The sequence below is a fragment of the Carcharhinus amblyrhynchos genome, chromosome 8, assembly GCF_965287045.1.
Source record: "Carcharhinus amblyrhynchos chromosome 8, sCarAmb.v2.hapA, whole genome shotgun sequence".
Taxonomy (NCBI): Eukaryota; Metazoa; Chordata; class Chondrichthyes; order Carcharhiniformes; family Carcharhinidae; genus Carcharhinus; species Carcharhinus amblyrhynchos.
The window spans coordinates 76,647,894-76,672,103 of record NC_137331.1 but is presented as its reverse complement, the minus strand read 5'-3'; the positions used below and the strand labels follow the sequence as shown (position 1 = coordinate 76,672,103).

Below are 24,210 nucleotides of genomic sequence, written 5' to 3'. Positions count from 1 at the left end.
GAATACTTGTTGTTGACCAGGGCACAAGACGAAGCAGCATACCGGCGCTTCATGGCAATGGACTTCATATAGGTTGAGTTCACAACACAACTGCCTGCAGGTATCAGCTTGGTATTTGAGTCAGAAGATTTTGGATGGAAATCTAATTAAGCGCAGGATCTACTGAGGGCTCATTATAGTATCAAAGTCTAAAGTCTATCTATTAGTGTCACAATCAGGCTTATATTAACAGTGAAATGAAAATCCCCTAGTTGCCACACTCCAGTGCCTGTTCGGGTACACTGAGGGAGAATTTTGCAAACCAGCATGTCTTTCGGACTGTAAGAAGAAACCGGAACACCCGGAGGAAAGCCACACAGACACGGGGAGAATGTGCAGACTCTGCGCAGACAGTAACCCAAGCCCAGGAATCAAACCAGAGTCCCTGGAGCTGTGAGGCAGCAGTGCTAACCACTATACCACCTAGAGTTGTCATTTTCCAGATGAAATGGTAAACCAAAGCCCCATCTGCTTATTTAAAAAAGAGCATGGGAACTCATTGCCAAAAAAAAGTTAATTTTCACTTTTGCTTATGGTAACTAACTGTATGGAACATATTGGGCATGATTTTACCATGCAGTGCGAGACAGGAAAATAGCAGGTGATGTTAAAAATCTGATTCAGCTCTGGCATGAAATGGTTTGCAATCCTTCTGGACCTTTTCAAATGGCATGAACCACTTCATGCCCTTGGTCAATTAGCATATTTAAAGGAGCATTTCAATATGCATAGCTATTCAAGTGCCACATATGGAATCTTCTGGCCTCTGGGCGCAATGCTGTAACTGTGAGAATCACTACAGGTCTCCATTAGTGCAGACCTGGTGCAATGGTCATGTTGGGGAGCTTGGAGGCCACAGAAGCCCCCAGGTTGTCGGGGGCATGGCCAGACAGTGCCCACTGCTCTGTGCCTACCAGGGGTGCCCACCGGACACTCTGCAGTGGCCGCCAAGCACCTCATCAGCATCGCCAGTGTGCCAGGAGGAGTGTCGGGGGGAGCCTGAATGGGGGCCATGATTGTAAGGCTATGCGAGGGGGTCATTCAGAGGCACCCATCTGGGGGAGCCTGATGCTCCAATGCAAGTGACCCATGTCGGTGGGGGTGGGGAGGAGCATGCTGCCGATGAGAGGGGAGGTCCTGATGTCTATGGGGCGGGGGAAGGGGGTCTCCCAATGCATTGCAAGACCCTTGTGGCACACATGCTCTCTGCAATCAGTTCACCAGTGTGTTTAGGCCCTGCTATCCTCACTACCAACGCACAATTCATCACCTTCCAAAAAAGTGACTATCGAAAGATTGTGATCTTGATCTCATGTCTGAGTTCGCTCCATTTTTCTCGCCATAATGACACCAGAAAATTCCACCCATTATGTTAACTATATGAGTAAACACACTTAACAGCCCTTATTAAATCAATGTTATAAATGAAGTGTTGAATTCAGTCCATAAGCTTCGCACAGGAGAGAAACAGATAGGAAAATAGGTTTTTCAGCTATTTTTCAAGTTTTGCAGAATAGTACACTCCTAAGGGAAATTTCTGTACATAAGTAAAGAAAGCCCTGGCTTAAAAGCTATTTAAAGGAGTTTTGATGCGTTTTTAGAGAACAATGTTTTCGTAAGAATATAGAATCTACAGCTCAGAAAGCAATCAGAAAAAGTCATCGATGTTGGTGTTTATGCTCCAGATGAGCCACCTCTTTCCACCGCCCCCCCCCCGTTCCATTTTCCATTTGTGATGCAGGAGAACAAGGCATTCTTTTCACATCAGCTTCTTACTAACTTTCTCTTTTCTCTCCTGAAGCTCTCTCCAGTAACCGTGGGATACAGTTTCAGGGGCATCCAACACACTCTAAACTCTTTCCCAAGTGATCATTATTCATGTGCAAGTTTTAGCCCGTTGCCCCAAAGGAGATCGACTAACTCAAGGCAATGAACAATTAAATTTAGGAGCTTCTGTGTCTCAGCGGCTTAGCAAGATATACTTGCTTTGGCATTAGGGGAGGGGGAGGAGACAATCCTAAATTTGATTAAACTTGAGTCATTTTTGCAGTAACGTAACAAGCTTTCTAATTCATCATTATTGGATGAGTTTAGACAGAAAATATAATGCTTCATTTAGCAGGGCAATTTATTACAGCTGTAATTTTGTGTAGTGTTTGAGAGATGTAAAATTCTAACCAATGGGCACTACAAATAAAAGTGGCTACTCTCAATATAAACATGATTGGAAATTACTATATCGCTATGAGTGTGAACTTCCATTATCACAATCAGCCTTCCCTAAGTTCACCAGTGCAGCTGATCATAATTGCAATTTATTTTTCCCTGCCATTGCAAACTTCCCCCCTACTCCCACCCCAACCATCAACACCATCTCTGACACAGCCTGCCTGCATTTCCTGAAAATATATGTAGCACAACCCTCTGATATATTATCCAATCGTCAATTACTCACATGTAAATCTAGTCAGCAAGAGTCGCAGGTTAATCAGACCTCAAACAAATTTGGCTCACACAAAAATTGTAACTGCAAATCTATTGCAAGGACAAATGAGCTTGATTCAGTGGAATAAATGCCAGCGCCTGATTCACAGATATCAATCTCCCAGCATACAATTTAAGATGTCAATAAAGAAGCAATTATATGCAAATTCCAACCAGGAAAATCAGTTTCAGAAATGGAAAACTGGCTTGTTTTTCTTTCCTTGTAGTCCAAAGGCACTGAGGCCAATTTTAGTGTGTTTGCTTCACTGAACTGAAATTGTCCATTGCAACACAGACTAGAAATAGAACCTTTACTTTCTTACATTTGCATTTCTGTATTCCCAAAGCATTAATGGTGTGAACAATACTTGTAATACTTACAAGTTAGCTCTTGCCATTTAGATGCCTGTAACAATGCACATTAAGGGCAATAACACAAATGGTACTTCACTAAAATATAAAGGTCACTCTTTAGAGAAAATTGTTCTTCCAAAGCTCTAAATTTAAAACTTTTAATTAAACAAAAACAAAAAAAAACCTAATTAAAGGGCTTCTATAGCACCAGAACACAGAACACAAGATCTGACAAATAAAGAAATTCAATGTCATTTTGGATTTCCACTCTCAAAATACAGATCTTAGGACAAGCAGCTACCCCCACACTCCCAACTGCCCCTCCCCATCTTTGTTGCTCTCAGCAGGCTCACGGTCTTTCAAACAAAATGTGAATGACAGCTATGGGCTATTCTAGCCTCATTCCTGATCATCCATGCCAAACAGGATGACTCTTTCCTATGTAAACCTCCCAGGCATCTTTGCACCTAAGGGCTACAACCACACATTTCACCAACGTGGGGGAGGGGGAATCATGAGAAGGATAGCAGATGCAAAACATGATGCTGAGCAATGCCAGTAAACCAATAATGAGCATAAATATTGTGAGGATTGGGATTTTTATGAAATCTGTTCAAAACTGCATCTCTCAGAGAACATGTATTTAATATAGCATTGGTTGAGTACAATGTCATCAAGATCAGTGTTATCAACAAACACCAACATCAATTGTCCTCCAGCAACAAAAGCCTGCTCACAGGAAATCAATCCCCTCAGGACAGATGGCCTGTGATTCAAGTGGCATCTCCCTCCTTGTCTGAAAAAACTTAATCAGCATTTTCTGCTCCCTAGCAACATTGAAAGGAAATATTTGCATGTGTAAAGCTTTTATATATATATACATATATATAGGTAGATAGCAACAGTACTAGAGATTGTTGCAATACATAGACTGCTGAGTTAGTTTTCAATTGTACTACTTGGCAATGCAGAATATTTTAATTGATGAGATCTAACTAACAATTACATGGGGATATGTCATGTCAAGTAGATTAATGACCACTTTCTTATCCGCTAATGGAGACTTTGATTCCCCTGTTCACCAAGGATCATGAGGCATGACTGTTTCAAGCTCTTGTTACTTGGGTTCCTGTTGTAAAATAAATATCCCTGAGAATGATGATGTGTTGTGCATCAGCTTTATCTGATCATCATTTGCTCTCTGATTCCCTTTATTCGTTGTTAGATGTGATTTAGGGATATTCAAGTGAAATATAGAACAACATTTATAAAGTGTCACCAAAGTCAAATATTCAAGGCCTTTTTTTCTTTCAAACTTAGCTCAGTTGTGAAAGAAAAATGGCTCCAACATGTCTGGATCCTGCAGTGATCCAAAATAAAGAGGGGGAGGGGAGGAGGAATGCTGACAATCCCACTTTGTGATCCTACCTCAGGGAAAAAGAGGTGGAAATAGTATTAGCTCTGGAACTATGATGAGGATGGGAAGACCATCTGGTTTGTTTAACCACTTTATTCATTCCCAGCACCCAACAACCCCCCCAGCTCAAAAAAAATCAATAGTGTCAGAGGACTTTAAATGGATATATTGAGGGACAAAACTGTCATCCTTGTATGCAAACTCTCTTTTCCTTAAGACGTTACCACCTGCTTCAGAATTGGCTGCCACATCACTCCAGCTGCTTCAAAATTTGAAACACTATTTTTGATTCACTGAATGTCTTGCAATAATTATCCACTACTTATTTTCAACGTTACAAAGCCAATGCAGAGTGGGCCAAGCAGACCTAAATCCATCCCTTGCTTGCTCCAAAGTTCAAACTGAATCCAATTCATGGTCCCCACAAGAGAAACAAGATCCAAGCTGACAAGATAAGGCACTGCAGCCCAACTTGGGCTTGATCCAATATCTGAGCTTAGCCACAGGATTGTATCCAACTGCCTCGAACAGCCACCTGGTCAGAAACAGGCTCACATTTTCGGAAGGGCAGCTGTGGTCACATTCTCACAAAATAACCCACAATTCGCTATTCTTAAGACAAGTCAATATGCACTACTTATTCTGTTCTAAATCTGTCTTTACTAATTTTAAAAAGAGAATCAAATTCTGCAATATTTTTACTAATATTAGCAATATATGAGCAACATAATATATGTAGTACCAGGTCTACACTCAAAGTAGGGCAAATAGACAATGCAGATGGCAATCTGATCATAGAATAGAATCCCTACAGTGCAGAAGGAGACCATTCAGTCCACCAAGTCTGCACTGACAGCAATCCCATCCAGGTCCTATTCCCATAACCCATGCATTTACCCTAGCTAGTCCCCCTGACACTAAGGGGCAATTTAGCATGGCCAGTCCACCTAACCCGCACATCTTTAGACTGTGGGAAGAAGCTGAGCTCCCAGAGGAAACCCATGCAGACACGGGGAGAATGTGCAAACTCCACACAGCCAGTGACCCAAACCGGGAATTGAACCCGGGTCCCTGGCACTGTGAGGCAGCAGTGCTAACCACTGTGCCACCGTGCTGCCCAAATCTATCCTGAAATATTTTGAAATAAGTTCCTTCTGCAAATTAACAGTCCTGTGAACATATCAAACCAAACTTTCTGCAGTATGTGCAGGAAATAAACATTGACATAAAATATTTTTATCAGCCCTCATTGTAATACTCATGCATCATGATTATGACCTCAAATATCATGTAGTTCATGCCTGTTCATGAATAGAGGGCAGAATGCCAACCTGTAACAAATTTTAGCATAGACCACAAATGAAACAGTTGTCTCCATTTCAGTAGGCAGTATGAGAGTAGAATGAATGATGAAAATTATACAATTAAGAAAAAAAAAGCACTAATATAATGCTTGCCTTAGGGGCCACGATTCTGCCAAACTGGGACTAAGTGCCCACGCTGGCGGAAAAGCAAATGTGTTTCCCACTGGCGTTGGCAGCAGCTTCCAGGTGGGATTCACCCACCTCAAAAGATGCCAATAAGCACATTTTGAACAACCTGCCAGCCAGCCCCATCTCCATGGTTGGAGATAGGCTCCTCCCCCCCAAAAAATGAACCCCCCTGACCAGGGGAGCAGCACTTCACCAAAGAGGGGCATCTTCCCCTTCACCCATAAATGCACACCATGCAAGCATGAGCATTTAACTTCCTCTTTGAAGTGATTTTTTAATTCATTTGTGGGGCATGGACATTGCTATCCATGCCCAGCTACCAGAGGGCAGTTGAGAGTCAACCACATTGCTGTGGTTCTGGAGTCACATGTGGGCCAGACCAGGTAAGGATGGCAGATTTCCTTCCCTGAAGGACATTAATGAACCAGGTTCATTTGACAATGGTTTCATGGTCATCAGTAGATTCTTAATTCCAGATTATTTTTTACTGAATTCAAATTCCACCATCTGCTATGGCGTGATTCAAATCTGGGTCCGCAGAACATTAGCTAAGTTGCTGGATTGATAGTTTAGCAATAATACCACTAGGCCATGGCTTCCTCTTGCAAATGTTAAACTGCAAAATGTCAATCAGGATTAGACTCTGTCAACATTGTGGTCAGGATCAATGGGGTATTGGAGGTGCATCTAAACACGAAGGGAAATTAAAATAAACACAGGGAGTGAGGGAATGACAGAAATCCATTGAGCTGGCAGTTGAATCTTTTACAAGGCACTGCAGGTTGAATTTCTTACAAATCAAAAGGTTCACAAACAATGGAGAGGATCTCAACCATCTCAGCTTGCTGGGAAGCCTCAGCAACTTCAAATCAAAACAGTGTATATACATGCCATGGCTGTTTGGCTGAGTGCACAGCGGGATAGACTAGAACTCATCACCCCCCCCCCCCCCCACCCCCCCCCCACCGATCCCCTCCCTGCCAAGTGAAATTGACACCTGGGCTGGAATTCTCCTATCCTGCTCGCCACTGGAATTTAAGCAGGCGGGTTGTAAAGAATGTGAAATGCTATTGATGGTCAGACAGGAATTTCTGGCTTTTAAACAGTGTAGCCAGAGAATTCTGTCCCTTTTCTCTTTCAGAGGACTTAAAAGGATTCTGCTCTTACCTGCAGCTTCTGACAGGGAGAAAGGAATATCTGTGCCATGGTGCTGCAATGATTTAAAATCTTGCCAGGTGACCAGATGGTATGGAGATTAAAGTTTTAAAGTTTATTTATTAATGTCACAAGTAGGCTTACATTAACATTACAATGATGTTATTATGAAAACCACTTGGCCACTTTGGAATTTGCACTGCCAGGTAGGAATGCAGATATTGATCGCAGGGCTGACCTGTGCCAGAAGGGACAGTCCAGCCACAATACCTCCATCCCAACGGAAAGTGGTGACATGCCCCCAGCCCGAGCCCACCCAACCCGCAGGAACCTTGTGGGATCTGTCTCTGCAACCTTGCAGTGGCAGAGGGGCTAATGATCACTGGAACTCTCTCCTCAAGCCCCCTTGGGGCCCAAGGCGTCAGATCAGGGTGTCAGGGGCAGTCCCAAGGCACATGGCCTGAAGGGAGTCCGAAGTCTGAGAGAGGGAAGGGGGGCTGAGTGGTGGGTCTGAGGAGGGAGAGTGCCTCTCGCTGCTGAGGGGTTGGTGGTGCTTCCTTGACCCTTGGGTTCCAACATATCAGGACCTCACTTGTGAGGATTTGTACAAAAGCCTGCTCATTGCAGATCCTGCTGGAGTGGCAGGTGAATAGCGGGAAGTATTTGAATTGGGCTTCACTCCCACTAATTATATTTAAAGTAGTTAATATGAATATTTATCAGGTTCCCACCACCATGAGTGGGAATCCCATCGGGGCTGGCTCAGCAGGGAAGGAGCATCACAACAGGTTTGGTGCCTGGCGCAAAACCCATTTTTTGCCCGACACTTGATTCTCTGGGCCATCACGAAACTTGATCCTACACATGAAATATCAAACAATCCAGCACTCCCTCGTTGCTGCACTAGAGTGTGTGCCTAGACTTGGTGTTGAAGTCTTATAGATTTGAACATTGTACACCTGAATATGTTTGAACTCTCTTTCTTGATGCATGGAGTGGATTAGAGGTTTCTATTCTGTATAACATCTGCACACATTCATGTTCACTATGTGCATTAACGAATGGAAACACATGAACAGATCTGAATACAGAATCCTTTTACACTATATTATTTTGAGTAACCACCGATCAAAAGCAACTCCTGTTTTGTACAGCAAACTTTTTATTTAAGTCAAGAAACTTGAATAACTTGCAGCTTATAAAGTGTTTTTCTATCATCCAGATAACTTAAAATAGTCCAGATGGCAACGTGAATATTCTCCCCACTCCAAACAGAGTACAATATAACCAATAAAATCCATATCTACGCTGATGGTATCTAACTCCACCCCCTCACCATGACCATTGTCTGTAAACTGTGGTTTTATCTGAACTCCTGACTGACATCAAGCCCTGAACAAATAGACATTGCCTACAGTTTATAACTGGCAAAACTGAAGCTATTCTGTTTGGCTGACAGCGGCACCCAGTCACAAAATAGTGTTGCAGAGATAACCAAGTTCATTCAGAGCCTACCAAGAGACTTTGATGCCAAAATTCACAGCTTCCACAGTTCATCACCAAACAGTCGCAAAAGCACAGGTATCCACAATGTCACAACAACAACATGAGGCACCCATGAATTTTGGTATGCCCAGCAGTCACCTAAGTAGTAGAAAAGTTCAAGTACAGTTCTAATGAAAATAGCAGGACACGAGAAAACAATATTCACAGTGGCATTAGCCTGTGTGGTTGACAGAGCTAAATTAAAGCCTGTGCTACTGTTTGAAAAGTTCATGCTGAACATCAAGTTCCCTGTGGGAATTTTTATGCATCTCCATGACAACGGTTGGATATATGAGGATGGGGGGGTGACATTATGGGTTCAAAAAGTGATAAATTGTAACTGGCCTTGGTAAAGAATGCAGTTTATTGGAGTGGCACATGTTCAAATCTTTTATGACTAATGAGGGCAAGGGGTAAATGCCATGAAATAACATCCACATTGCGGTTATAGCAGGCAGTCTAATGTCCATGGTTTAACTCTTGGATTCATGTCTCAACAACGATTCTAGGATCACATTCATGCCAAATAGAATAGGTGGATAGTTAATGGTGAAAATGTCCTTTACAAAGAGTGGAAACATTGGGGAGATGAGGTCTCACGTAATGTGTTGGAGATGTGGGTTCAAATCCCTGACGGAGCAGGCTTGATGAGCCAAATGGTCTAATCTAGCTCCGATTTCTTATGGTTATCAAATCACAGGATGTTATTAATACACAAAAGCCAGAATTTCACTGCCCCACCTGCCACGGAAATCTGAGCGGGCGAGGGCACACAATGGGAAGGTCCACTGCTCTTGGGTGAGGCTTACGGTTTTGGGACAAGCGAGGCTGTAAAATTCCACCCAAAGTTCAGCGTATCATTCTGAAAATATGGAATATCCAATTCAAGGATGACGCTTTGTTATGATGGGATGATTCTGAAAGCCAAAGAGCTAAAACTGATCCAGAGTGGGATCCTTACAATTAAATCATCAGAATCAATTCAATGAACTCTCCATTGGATGCTGAAGACAATGCATTTGACAATTTTCAAATGCTTTGATTGTCGTTAAAGGGTTTTTCGCACACTGAATTAATTCAAAAATAGTGTCACATTACTTCACTATGCATTACTGGTGTTATGTTTATTCTAACATTACAAGTGGTGAGCACCCACACCCACATCAGCAGTTCACATGGAATACTCTGCACATAAGTCAGCCGCCATTTTCAAAAAGATTTTTGGAGGCTTCAAAAGTTGACTTACATTCCACAATATATTGTGTACATTTAAGTGTCAAGGTGAAATAAGGCCGTATATGCTCACCCATCAGCCCCACTCACTGAATAATTTCATCTCTATGCACCAACCCACCCCTGAGTGCGATGCAAACTCAGTTAGTTGGAGTCTTCTAGCACAAGCTTCTCTTCTACTCATCATAGGCAATCAAACAAATCCAGCAGATGCCAGAGTTGCTGATTTTTATCCAGAAACAGTTCTTACCTCACGTGCCATAATGCTGTGCTTTCCTGTAATCCATCTAATGCCTTCTTGGAGGGCTGAAAAGAATCAGTCTCCATTGCCTGCCCTTCGGTCCTGTTACACAGGTCAATCATCCTCAGAAAAGGAAACTTTTCTTAAATCCAACCTCAGACTTGCTTCCTCAGCTTGCACTTTGGCATCTAACCCTAACTGATTCAATTACATCAAAACCTTTTTATTTTTGTATAATAATTATATCTATAATAATTAGATACCTAAATCAAGTCGCCTCAAAGTCTCTGACTCTCCAGCAAGAAAAATCCCATGGCATTTATTCCAACATTTTCGTGAAAGCAGATTAAACTTACTTAAATAGCTTCTACAAGCCTACTCAACTGCAGTTTTGATCAAACATAACTGTTACCCAAGAATGGATAACCTCTAAAAAATTATCTCAAACTATTCACCAAGTGTTAACTCTCATTTTCTCTTTACAAAGTAACATGGTCAGTCAACCCCATCATCCACTAAGTGGCTGTTCAGTGTCAGTTAAGAAATTTCATTAACAAAGGTTAACTCTACAAAATGACAGGTCTTCTATACGCTGCCAAGAACTTTTTTTTTACTCAGATATAAGCCTAAGTAAAATGTTACCATTTCTTTGATGTAATAGAAAAATGGATACCTGGAAACAATTACAAAGCAGCAATATAATCAAGTAGGACAGAAAACGTAATAAACCACTCAAGTGTAGGTTGATTTAGATTGCAGCTTTGAATTCTCCTCTTGGAATTTTTGTTTTGGTTTTATGTGTGAATTTTACTTTATTTCTGTGGCAGTAATTGACAGCAAACTATATTTCCTTAATCCATGATGTTCACCAAGGAATACACAGCAAATATAGTACATCAGCACAGCAGGTCATCAAGAAATTGTCCACATAAACCAGGAAATATATTTTTCAACAGAAAATTAAAGTTTGAACAATCTCGGTAGAGTATAGCTACTGAAAAATTCACACCACTTAAAAAGAACTGAAATCATGAAACTATTCTGTTTGTGTCACATTCTAATAATTATTTCAGCTGCTGTTAAGCAAATGATGTGCCTGATGGATCTGTGATAAACCAAGAAACAAATTCCAAAAACAGCTAGAACCACCTAGCAATGAGGATAATTTTTACTTCAGAGTGAAGAAATAACAGAAATGATTTCTAAACACTTTGCCTCAGTTTTTTTTACAACTGAGGAAAGTAACTTTGGCCATATACGTAAACTTGGGGATGATTTGGAATAACTACCAAAATATAAACTTCCAAAAGATGGTACATTTAAGAAACTAATGAGCAGAGGAGCCAGCTATAATTTTCCAAAGCTCAATGAAAATGAGAATTACACCTAAAGGACACAAGGGTGGTAAATGTTACACTCTTTTTCAAGATTGTAGCTGATAAGCTAGGAAAATATAGGGTAGTTACAAAATTATGGGCCAGTTACATTTAGTTATGAGTAACCTTCTAAGCTTCACAATATAGGATAAAATTTGTGATAACTGGGGAAAGGATGGTCGGCAATGATTTGTGAATCCCTTGATTCCAGCCATGATTTGTATAACCCCAAAACTTCAACCTTCTGGGCCCTAAGTTTCAGAATTTCCTCCCCAAATCTCTCTGCCTCTCCACCACTCCTTCCTCTTTTAAGACACTCCTTAAAATCCACCTCTTTGACTAAATATTTGGTGCTTAGGTGGCAGCACAGTGGTTAGCCCTGCTGCCTCACAGTGCCAGAGACCTGGGTTTGATTCCCAGCTTGGGTCGCTGTCTGTGTGGAGAATGCATGTTCTCCCTGTGCCTGCATGGGTTTTGTCTGGGTGCTCCGGTTTTCTCCCACAGTGCAAAAGATGTGCTAGTTAGGTACATTGGCCATGCTAAAATTCTCCCTCAGTGTGCCCTAACAGGCACCGGAGTATGGCGTCTAGGGGATTTTCACAATAACTTTATTGCAGTGTTAACATAAGCCTAATTGTGACTAATAAACAAACCTAATGTTTTCCTTCTTTGGCAGTGTAAATTTTTGTCAGATTATGCTTCTCAGAAGCAACTTAAATAACCATACTATGTTAAAACACTGTATAAATGTAGCTTGTTGATTTGTCAAAGACAAGTTGTGTTTGACTAATTCACGTGATTTACAGTGGTTTATCAGAAAGTGTTTTATTGGGTGCCATTTAAGGTTGAGTAATGCCAGTATTAACGAGAAGCTACATATAGATAAGGAATACAAAGCAAAAAGGTGTTATTTAGGTTGGCGCAATGTGGATCACGGTGTGACCCAGTTGCATGTGCTGGGGCCTTCTTTGTTTCCATGCATTTAAAAAATTTGGGCATAGATACTAGAGGAGTGATATCAAGTTTGTTTAATATACCAGAAACGGAGCAAAGATGAAGATACATGGATATGGAAATGGAGGTAGAAACAATTGCAAAGGATGAGATATACAGATATTTTGCACAAAACCAGCATGGAGGTTGAATTTATATGAAACAGTCATTAAATTAAAATTGAACTCTGTACGATGTGTAGTCTAGGCATCCCATTGTAGGAGAATGTTGGAGCTATGGAAAGCTATGCAAAGAATCACTAGAATTATAATAGGAACAAGGTTATAAAGTTATTGAGTAAGGTTAAAGAATATTTATTTTTTACTAAAGAAAAGAGGATCTGCTAATGGCTTTCCAAGATTTTGAGAGATAAACAGTGAAAGATTACTTCCAAGAGTTGGAAAACTAGAAACAAGATGTTGAAATTATCAGCAGAAGAGCGAAGGAAGAAATTAGAAATGTTTATCACACAGAAAGTTTTTAGAACATGGAGTGCTTTAGTATAAGTGATGACTGAAGTACAGAATATATAATCTAAAAGTACTTGTAAAGGAAGGAAGATTGTAAAAAGGTATGGAGAAAGAGCAGGGAAATGAAATGAGATGTGTTACTTCAGTTGAAGAACTATTAACAGCAATAATGGAAGTGCCAAATTTATCTTCCAGTGTTGTAATTCTACTGTAATTTCTATATGTCAATTATACTTCTATGATTCCCATTCAGAGTAATTAAATCTCTGAAAACTTGGCTTACATAAAATTCAAGGGTAAATTCTGGAAATGGATCGTGAAATGTAAAGTAAAACTAGAGTACTGTCCAATCTGTTGTAGGGGTATATGGGGCAGCACAATGGTTAGCTCACAGCGTCAAGAACACGGGTTCAATTCCCAGTTTGAGTCACTGTCTGTGCGGAGTTTGCACATTCTCTCCACGGCTGTGTGGGTATTCCGGTTTTCTCCCACTGTCCGAAAGACGTGCTGGTTAGGTGCATTGGCCGTGCAAAATTCTCCTTCAGCATATCCAAACAGGCACCACAATGTGGTGACTAAGGGATTTTCACAGTAACTCATTGCAGTGTTAATGTAAGCTAATTGAGATGAATAAATAAATTTTAAAAACTATGACTTGAAACTGGCATGCACAAGATACAAACGGAAATTCTCAATCACGTCAGGACTCATTGTCATAAGGTTTTAGTTTATAGTTTTTCATGGGATGTGAACATCGCAGGCAAAGTCAACATTTGTTGCTCATCCCTAAATGCCACAAATGAGTGGCTTGCTAAGGCACTTCAGAGGGCAGTTAAGATTTAGCCATATTCACTAGCAGAAACATTTGATATGCTGATGGACATCAGAATACACATTCACAACAGATAAATATCTGACAATGATATGGGCATGTAATCTGGGTTGAAACTCAGGGAGTTCTGGGTTGTTAATAATGCAGTGTTTCAGACGAAATCTTAATGGAGAACTAATAGCCTGTTCAGGTGAACATAAAAATATCCTTTGGTACTGTTCAAGGAAGAACAAGACAATTCCTCTGGCCAATATTTATTCCTGAACTAACATCACCAAGGAAGATTAACTCGTTTTTTTTTATTTGCTGTTTGTGGGACATTAGGCAGTATATTGACCAAGAAGTTAACTTCGCAAAAATATTCTTGAACTGTGCTACATAGGTTGAAATTAAGACTAAAGCTCAATTTAATGTTACAACTGGAACACAGACTGAAAGTGTTTCTTCAACTTACATAAGATAAATCAATGTAAAACAATTTGGATTTTTTGACTTAAAATATTCTTTATGGTAATTTCATGTGGCTTCTACATGAAACATTGAGGCCCCATTAGAAAGAAAGGGTAATCTTGCTGCATCGCAGCTGTTTCTCACCAATATCATCTCACTGCTTCAAAGCCTAGCTATAAAGTGCCATAGGGATGGAATAGGATTATTGTTCAATGACAGAATCCTTTGCAGGGCACTCAACCAAAAGAGAGTTACACAATCGCCTTCACAAATATCCAATGACAAAATGTCTAAAAGATTCTCAAATTACCACTAATTCTTCAATCTTCCACAAGTTCCATAACACTCATGCCACCCAAAAACCATGCTCAAGACCTTGACCTCAGTGATGGACTCTGCAAGGATCAGTAGATTCAAACCAGCACATATTTCTGGCTGTCTGAAGTGAAAACTTTAATCAGACACAGAATTTTGAGATTGCTGGTGAAAAATAAATTTTATTTGAAGATTATTTGACTTGACAGTGACCATATGCAAATAATAGTAACAAAGAATTATAAACTTCTGTTAAGAAACAGGCATTCAAACATTTATAATGCCTAATCTCAATGGAAGTAAAATGTACCTCTGTTAAAAAATTCACAAAGACATTTGTTAACCTCAAACTACTGTCAATAAATCCAAGAACAAAAATCTGTATACTAATGAAGGTGCAAAACTTTAAGATGTTTTGTTACATACGAACAAGAAAGCATTGTTCATAACACTGAATAGAGAGATAACCAATTATCCTTTAAAAGTACTAAGATACATCATTAAAAAGCTTAGAGAACTAAATCATCTGCCAGAAATTGTAGTATCTTGTATTGTTCAACTGTTCAAAACTTTGTAATCACATTTTAAAATTAATGGAGGAAGACTGCTATGGCCATGGCCCAAACAGCTATGTTGAGTGGCTCTGAGCGAAGGTTAAAGGATACATTATAATGCAATCCCTAAAATCTCAGAGACTGCATAAGGGCCATCCTAACTCAAAATAAACACTCATTTACATTTACAGCTGGCCCCAATTAAGTTAATGTATTAAGTTGCCAAGTTAATCCAAATGCTGAGTTCTATTTGTCAAAAAGCAATCCATAGTAAAGGTGTTTAAACCTGTCTGAAGCAAATCTCCCACTTTGCTGAGATCTGTGGATCTATTTTGCTACATACAAACAAGGAGCAGTGGGCCATTCAGCCCCTCGAGCCTGCTGTACCATTTAATATCATGTCTGATTTGATAGTAACCTCAAATCTGCATCCTGATGACCCTTGATATCCTATCACTGCCTTGTTTACCAAAAATCTAGACACTTCTGCCTTAAAAATAATCAAAGACTCTGCCTTCACCACCTTTCAGGAAGCGAGTTCCAAAGACTTGTGGCCCTCGATGTGAATACACTGATGCCTCATCTCTATTTTAAATGAGTGACTCCTCAATTTAAAACAGTGACCCTTAGTTCTAGATTCTCCCATAGGAAGAAACATCTTCTCTGCATCTAGCTTATCAAGACCCCTCAGAATTGTATATGTTTCAATCAGATAGCCTCTTACTCTTCTAAACTCCAGTGAATACAGGTCTAGCTTATCCAACATTTCATCATAAAACAACACACCTACTCCAGGTATTAACCTGATAAACTTTCTCCGAACAGCTTCCAACATATTTACATCCTTTCTTAAATAAGGTGACCAATACTGTAAACAGCACCGCAAATATGGTCTTGCTGGTGCCCTGTTCAACCGAGACATAACCCCCTTACTTAGGTAATCAATTCTCCTCACAATAAATAATAACATTCTTTAGTTTTCCTAATTACTCGCCGTACCTGCAAACTAGCCTTTTGTATTTATGCACTGAGACACCTAGATCTCTTTGCACTTCATAACAACCCTCAATTCCTCACCATTTAAATAATATGCTTCTTTTTTATTCCACTTGCCAAAATGGACGATTTCACATTTCCCACAAAATACCATTTGCCAGATCTTTCCCCATTCATTTAACTTATGTCTTTTTGTAGCCTCCTATGTCTTCTTCATAACTACTTTCCTACCTATTATTCTCATTTCCCATGATATGCAAATGGAAGAAGAAGAGTGCTCAGGATGTTAATACCATATAATGAAGAAAGGATTTGCACAATACTGTTAGTTTGCATGGTACTTACAAAAATAAGTTAATTTAACTAGAGGTAGATTTATGAAGGGTCATAAAGAAAGAAAGAGAGGCAAAGAGGTTTAGGGAGAGTATCCCAGAGCTTAGAGCCTAGGCAGTTGAAGGAATGTCCACCAATGGCAAAGAGAGGAAAGGATTGTAGACCTGGATGACGTTACAGGAATGTGCCATGAAGGGATCTGAAATCAAGGACGGGAATTTTAAAATCAAGGTACTGCTACACCGGGGTTCATTGGATTTAGTGCCAGTTTCCATTCATAATAGCCCTCTGGGTGTATCAACACCATATGCACTGCTGTAACTCAGTAAGGCAGATTACCACCACCATCTCAATTAGGGATAGATAACAACTGCTTGCCTCTCTGGCAACACTCATGATCCCATGAACAAATAAAAAATAGTAAAGATACAAGTAGCAGTTTTGCATGAACTCAAGTTTAAGGAGCCAATTCAGCTAAACACTTTGGCCAAGTTTTTGGTCCTAATATCATCTTCTTTGGCTTAATCTCCATTTTTTTTGTCTGATCAAGTTGGTCTGATCAAGCTTTCATTAAGTATATTGAGATGTTTTTAGATTAAAAGAGCTAAATTATTTGTTAAGAAATTAACCTATTATTATAACATGTATGAACAGACGATTGATGAATGCAGTAAAAACTGAAGTGTGCAATTTTAGAAGTGTGCTCCTTCAAATATTCAATCTAAGCTTAAGTTTCCAAGATCATAGTGCTTGATAGGGCGGACGCAACACGGTTTCATTAAAGGGAAGTCGTGTCTGACAAATTTACTGGAGTTCTATGAGGATGTGTCTAGGGCAGTGGATAGAGGAGAGCCGGTGGATGTGGTCTTTCTGGATTTTCAGAAGGCGTTTGACAAGGTACCTCACAAGAGGTTATTGCAGAAGGTCAGGGGACATGGAGTTGGGGGTAGGGTGTTAGCGTGGATAGAGGATTGGTTGTCAAATAGGAGGCAGAGAGTGGGGGTCAATGGGTGCTATTCGGATTGGCGGTTGGTGACTAGTGGGGTGCCCCAGGGGTTGGTGCTGGGGCCTCAGCTATTTACCATTTATATAGATGATCTGGAGGAGGGAACCGAGTGCAGGGTGTCGAAATTTGCTGATGACACCAAGATTGGGGGAAAGGCAAATTGTGCGGAGGATGTGGAGAGTCTGCAGAAGGATCTAGATAGGCTGGGCGAATGGGCCAGGAAATGGCAAATGGAATTTAATGTTGGCAAGTGTGAGGTGGTCCACTTTGGTAGGAAGAATGGTAGGAAGGACTATTACTTACGTGGCGAAAAACTGCAGCAGGCGACGGTGCAGAGGGACCTCGGGGTCCTTGTGCATGAGTCACAAAAACCCAGCTTGCAGGTGCAGCAGGTGGTCAGGAAGGCGAATGGGATGCTGGCCTTCATAGCGAGGGGGATTGAATATAAAAGTAGGGAGGTCTTGCTGCAGCTGTATAGGGCATTGGTGAGGCCGCAGCTGGAGTACTGTGTGCAGTTTTGGGCGCCGCACCTGCGCAAGGATATTTTGGCCCTGGAGGGAGTGCAGAGGAGGTTTACTAGGCTGATACTGGAGTTGAGGGGGTTGAGCTATGAGGAGAGGCTGAATAAACTAGGCTTGTACTCGCTAGAGTTTAGAAGAATGAGGGGAGATATCATTGAGACGTATAAGATGATGAATGGGATGGATAGGATAGAGGTGGAGAGACTCTTCCCGCTCAAAAAAGACAGTAGGACTAGGGGGCACAGCCTCAAGATAAAGGGGAGGCGGTTTAGAACGGAGTTGAGGAGGAACTTCTTCACTCAAAGGGTGGTGAATCTCTGGAATTCTCTGCCCGTTGAAGTGGTGGAGGCTGCCTCGCTAAATATTTTTAAGAAGCGGGTTGATGGGTTTTTGATAAGACAGGGGATTAAGGGTTATGGGGAGAGGGCGGGAAAGTGGAACTGAGCCACAACAGATCAGCCATGATCTTATTGAATGGCGGGGCAGGCTCGAAGGGCTAGATGGCCTACTCCTGCTCCTATTTCTTATGTTCTTATGTTCTTATGAAATCCTTCACCTAATAGGCCAATTTGGGCCTAATTCATTCACATGACAGTGTTTTAAAATAGACCAGAAGCAAAACATGGTGGAAACCTGAAATGAAAACAGAAAAATGGTGGAAATACTTAGCAGATCAGGCAGCAACTGTAGAGAAACAGGATTAACTTTTCAAGGTCAGTAACCTATCACCAGAAATTACTGCCCAATGGTGAAGCTCATCTGATAGAACGACAATTGGAAATAGCCGCGTTGGAACATAAAAACTTCACCTTTGCAAAATGCGTGCCAGTGATTAGAAAACATTCTACTTGATAGAGTGTGAACCAAGCTATTCAGCAAAGTACCCAAAAAGTGGATCACTTACACTGTAACAGAGCAAAGTTTCAGGAACTAGGATGTTCACTGTCGCTGCAATGACTGAGGTATACATTACTCAATATCCGTAGGGAACATCGGAAATGAAGAAATGTGAATGAGCCTCAAAAGGCATTTGATATAAGCATTGCCAAAAATATTGCATAACCAATAAACTAAAAGGGGGAACTCTATTGAAAGCTGGTTTTCAATAGGCATTTCTCAACGGAACTCCACAATAAAATTGGAAACACATTACTCGGTCAAATACGTTAACCCGAAGGTTTCGTTTACATTGGTCGGACGGCTCATGTTTGTTACACTAACGTGTCAAACAATTCACGTCTGCAATTAAATCACGAGAACGTTTTCCAAATACTTAGAAAGTGTAATGGGAAAATGTTTTTTTAAGTACTCAGATCTTAAGAACACTTCATTTTCTTTCATCATTTATAAAGACGCACATATCATTCACGTTGAACTTTAAAGAGTAAATTCTGTAGGAATATCAACAATTAAAAGTGTATTGAGGTCTGAAAAAATAAAATCCAACAGACTTTTCCCAACATCAGCAGCTCTGTGAAGAATTTTTCAGTTCCTCGCACGGTCGTTTTACAACTCAACCATCCCCCCACGCCCCCCCCCCCCACCGCCCGCTCCGCCCCGCCCCGCAATTGGGTAGAGGGAGGGTTATTTATTCTGATGCTCAAATACACCCGCTAATCCCAAACTGAGTCGAGTACAGTAAATATGAACCTGAACCACACAAAACAAACAGGAGATTTGCAAACGGGGTGGAGCTAAAAGTTGATGTCTGCATGTGTGTGACTGTGGACATAAAACGTCGGGCCGCCTGTTCAAAAAGAGTGCCCAGTGATCTAGAGCAAAGTTGTTTCTTTTATCCCAGAGTTCAAGACCGATGTGTCAGGCAAGCCTGCTCCTTCTCCAACAGGAGGTCTTGCCCACTTTTTGTTGGCTGGTCTTGAGTGGCCATTAACTGCTTGGGTGTATGGGAACAAAGTGGAGACACAGCTCCCGCCGTGGAGTCACTGAACTCCGGGACAGTACGAGGGCAGCTTAATTCGCGGTGTCATGCCCCTCCCTCTCTTTGACCCCCTCTCGCTCGCCTTCGCTCTCATTTTTCTCCTCCTTCCTTTGTCACCCGCTTCTCCCCTACTCCCCAACTCTTCCATCTCCCCACCTTGACAAGGTGCTACTGTAATATAGCAGTCTTTCGGCCAATGGCATTAACTTATATCACACTATCGTTAAATATTCAACTCTGCTAAAGAGATAACAAATCGCAGCCCAGCACGAAGTCCAAATAGCCTATTTCTTTAATTTACAATTACGACCATTTTTATGGTAATGTAACACTGCGGGATTTCCAGTGGGAGCAACAATATAGCTCGCACAAGACAAAAATGTTGTTCGATGTATTCTATTGCATCACCAAACCATCCTCAATCTTATTTTACTTGGCGCGTTACAAAACGAGACACATCCAATGACCTCTATTTTCCAGCATCTCATCCTCGACATACACCTACAACTATATTCAAATAGTAGTTAACACAGAAATGAACGTATACTCAAAGGGCATGTTTTAAATTTTTTCTTCAACTCAGCGCTTGGTTAGTTACAATATTTCAGTTTAGTTATTAAATACCGCCGTGATGAAAAATATACTACAAACAATAGCTGTCCCAATTACTGGAGTAAAACCTCAGGAAGCAATTTTTCAATCAAAACAAATTTAATTCGTCCTTTTAATTTCGGCACGCACGATATTCGAATCAGCGGTTCTGTACAGCGGTGAAAGATAATTTTCTATTTAAATCTGCTCAAACTTGACACAAAGGAAAATTGAAAATATACTCAGTAAAAATAACTTCCAGCTTCTAAACATTTATGTTTACTCAAAAGATGATTCAAAATATTTAAAACATGTTAAATCGGAATCAAAACGAACGGCAGGGCAACAGAAAATATATGCATATTTACAATGTTCCAGCTTAAATTCTAAACAACCAAAGATGATAAATAAACTGGCCCATTCGCGAATAAAGTCGGCCAATGTCACGTCCTGATATAAATCAGCATTTTATTCTGGCTAACACATACCCCCTCCGCATTTAAAGCTCCTTCACTGTAACCTGGATTCTACCCAAGGTCTAAGCACAAAGAAATTGGAGGAGAAAAAAAAACTGACATCGACCGTGCTCTATATAAATGTATAAGCGAGAGCGACAGCGCCAGCATCGAGTACGATCCCAAAGCACAGTGTCGCATCGCCTGCCTGCCTCTCCTTCTGCCCCAGGCATGTGGCGTTCAACGGCAATAAAATGAAGTGGTGCAGCCAGATTCGCCAACTTACGTTTTTCTTTTTCAGATCAATGCATGCAAACTCTTTTCCTCGCGTCGGCTGCCCGATGATGGCTCAATTTGTCCGCTGGATCTGCCGACCTCACTGCATTGCTCCTGGATTATGTACTCCGTGTCTATGTTTTGCAATTGCGAGCGTACAAGGAGCCGTTCCGCGCCAGCTCAGGGTCTTGGACAAGACGGTCACAGCCACTCCAGCGAGCGGAGCGTTGTGACACAACCTGGACTCTGCGCTGCACCATCCCTCATCACAAGGAGGGGGAAATATAGGGACGCACTCTGACTACTCAATTCTGGTTAGACTAGCGTATTTATCTAATATTCTACATCGGATCAATTAAAATTCTATTTAGTTTCATTCACAGTAGAAGAAGCAGAGTATGGAAGTCAGTGGCTAAAGCGATTGCAGGAAGATATTGCAGTGTCCTCCTCTGTACGAGTGGTTTGGCCTGATAGGGATACGGTTACTTGCGTCTAAACTGCACCGAGCGAAGCCGGTGTTTGGAAGCGCTAGGGGTGAGTTGAAACAGAGTGCAGGCTAGCGGCAAGTTGAATTCAACATTGTGTGCAAGCAATACGTGCACGCCGCTGTGTACATACTGATAGACAACATGCCAGAAAAAAATATTTAAGTAAATTAAGTTCTGACATTTTTCAGCTTCAACACAAGACAATGAAACAACATGCTTTTTAAAATATTGAATCTCTTTCCCTTTACTCATCTGCCAAGGAGAATGGGGTTTTCTTTGCACGTCTCTATAGAATGTATACTATAATGAAGAACGTTTTAAAAAATAACTAACAGTTCGATCAGAGCGGACTCGTGGATGGCGTTGTGAGAGAACGCACCGCCCGGATGATTTGAGGCAAATTTCACGTTGGCTGCTGTGGAGTGTAGTACCCTGCGAAATGCTTGGCTGGCTGCACAGTCAGTGGAGGGCCCAACACTGACTCATGTGCGTCGCTACAATAATATAAAGCAAGCCCGCACTTCTTAAAGGCAACCTACCCTCCCTGAAGGAGAGTTGCAATCTGGCTTGTTTTAACTGCCAGAAAGTGTTTGAGACAGGGAAGACTTCTGCAAATGAAGCAGAGAGAGAGAGGGCTCCCAGATTCAGTGTTACAGCATTGGAGGTCTGAGTGGAAGAGGTCCAGAAGGGCCATGAAAGGGCGGCATTGTGACACAGTGCTTAGCACTGCTGCCTCACAGCACCAGGGACCTGGGTTCGATAGCTGGCTTGGGTCACTGTTTCATACTCATAATATGAAAATGTCACATTCCACTTCCAGATTTGACCATTCCAAAGTTTGTTTCTTTCACAACTTCAGTTCATGAGATAACCTACAAGCAGTCATGTATGTTCTCACTGAACTGCATCCCAGTACCCTAGGCTTCCAATTTGAAATTCTCATCCTCATATGCTAATTCCATCATGGCCTCACCTGATTAAATCTCTGTAATCTCCTCCAGCCCTACAAAATGTCTAACCCACATATGTCCAACTTTGTTTTCTTGTACATCCCACATTCCTTTCGCCCTGCAAATTGTGGCCAACCTTTAAGCATGGTCCTATCTTCTTAAATATCCATTCTAAACATAAGAACATAAGAAATAGGAGCAGGAGTAGGCCATCCAGCCCTTCGAGCCTGCCCCGCCATTCAATAAGATCATGGCTGATCTGTCGCTGCTCAGTTCCACTTTCCCGCCCTCTCCCCATAACCCTTAATCCCCTCTCCTATCAAAAACCCATCAACCCGCGTCTTAAAAATATTTAGCGAGGCAGCCTCCACCACTTCAACGGGCAGAGAATTCCAGAGATTCACCACCCTTTGAGTGAAGAAGTTCCTCCTCAACTCCGTTCTAAACCGCCCCCCTTTTATCTTGAGGCTGTGCCCCCTAGTCCTATTGTCTTTTTTGAGCGGGAAGAGTCTTTCCACCTCTATCCTATCCATCCCATTCATCATCTTATACGTCTCAATGAGATCTCCTCTCATTCTTCTAAACTCTAACGAGTACAAGCCCAGTTTATTCAGCCTCTCCTCATAGCTCAACCCCCTCAACTCTGGTATCAGCCTAGTAAACCTCCTCTGCACTCCCTCCAAGGCCAAAATATCTTTGCGCAGGTGCGGCGCCCAAAACTGCACACAGTACTCCAGTTGCGGCCTCACCAATGCCCTATACAGCTGCAGCAAGACCTCCCTACTTTTATATTCAATCCCCTTCGCTATGAAGGCCAGCATCCCATTCGCCTTCCTGACCACCTGCTGCACCTGCAAGCTGGGTTTTTGCGACTCATGCACAAGGACCCCGAGGTCCCTCTGCACCGTCGCCTGCTGCAGTTTTTCGCCCTGTAAGTAATAGTCCTTCCTACCATTTTTCCTACCAAGTAGACTAATTCTGCTCCTATGCCTTATGGGGGTCTTATGGTCTTAAGTGTTATGGAACGAAGGTGCATAAATGCAGTTAAGATACAAATCAGCCGTGCTTTAATTGACTGATGGTGCAGGCTATTCGGATTGGCGGATGGTGACTAGTGGAGTGCCCCCATAACTACGGCCGTCCCATTCCTGCACGCCGCACTTATTTGCGCGTTAACAGCCCGCCCCATCTCCAGATCATTATTCGGGGGCCTATAGACGACACCCACCAGCGTCTTCCTCCCTTTGCTGTTCCTAATCTCCACCCACAACGATTCCACCCTCTGCTCCTTGGCTCCAATATCATCCCTTGCTACCACCGTGATGCTATCCTTAATCAGCAGAACTACGCACCCCCCTTTTCCCTCCTGTCTATCCTTCCTAAACACTTGATAGCCCTGTACATTCAGCTCCCAGTCCCTGTCACCCTGCAGCCACGTCTCTGTAATGGCAACCAGATCGTATCCATTTGTGTCGATCTGCGCCATCAGCTCATCCACTTTATTCCGAATGCTTCGTGCATTCAGATAAAGTGCTTTCATCCCAGCCTTCACCTGGACCCTATTTGCCGCAACGCCACCAACTATACTCACGCCCCCTACTCCCTCTATTATTGGGACATCCTCGGCCTCTTCCCTTACATGTACACTCTCCTTAACTTTAGACCTCGTAAGGTCACCTACCCTCACACCCTCCCCCCCCACTA

General features: G+C 41.8%; 1 protein-coding gene across 3 annotated transcripts in view; it reads right to left on the bottom strand.

Annotated features, from left to right (window-relative positions):
• The window catches only part of greb1l (GREB1 like retinoic acid receptor coactivator), a 236,655-nt gene extending 214,441 nt beyond the window's left edge, over positions 1-22,214 (bottom strand). For 2 of the 3 annotated variants that reach the window (XM_080194294.1, XM_080194296.1), the window contains exon 1: positions 21,079-21,292. The gene's annotated coding sequence lies outside the window, so the exon portion shown is untranslated. Of the gene's footprint in view, positions 1-21,078; positions 21,293-21,889 lie in introns of those variants that run through there. The other variant, XM_080194295.1, reaches the window with a different exon arrangement.
• Between the last annotated feature and the right edge of the window lie 1,996 nt (positions 22,215-24,210).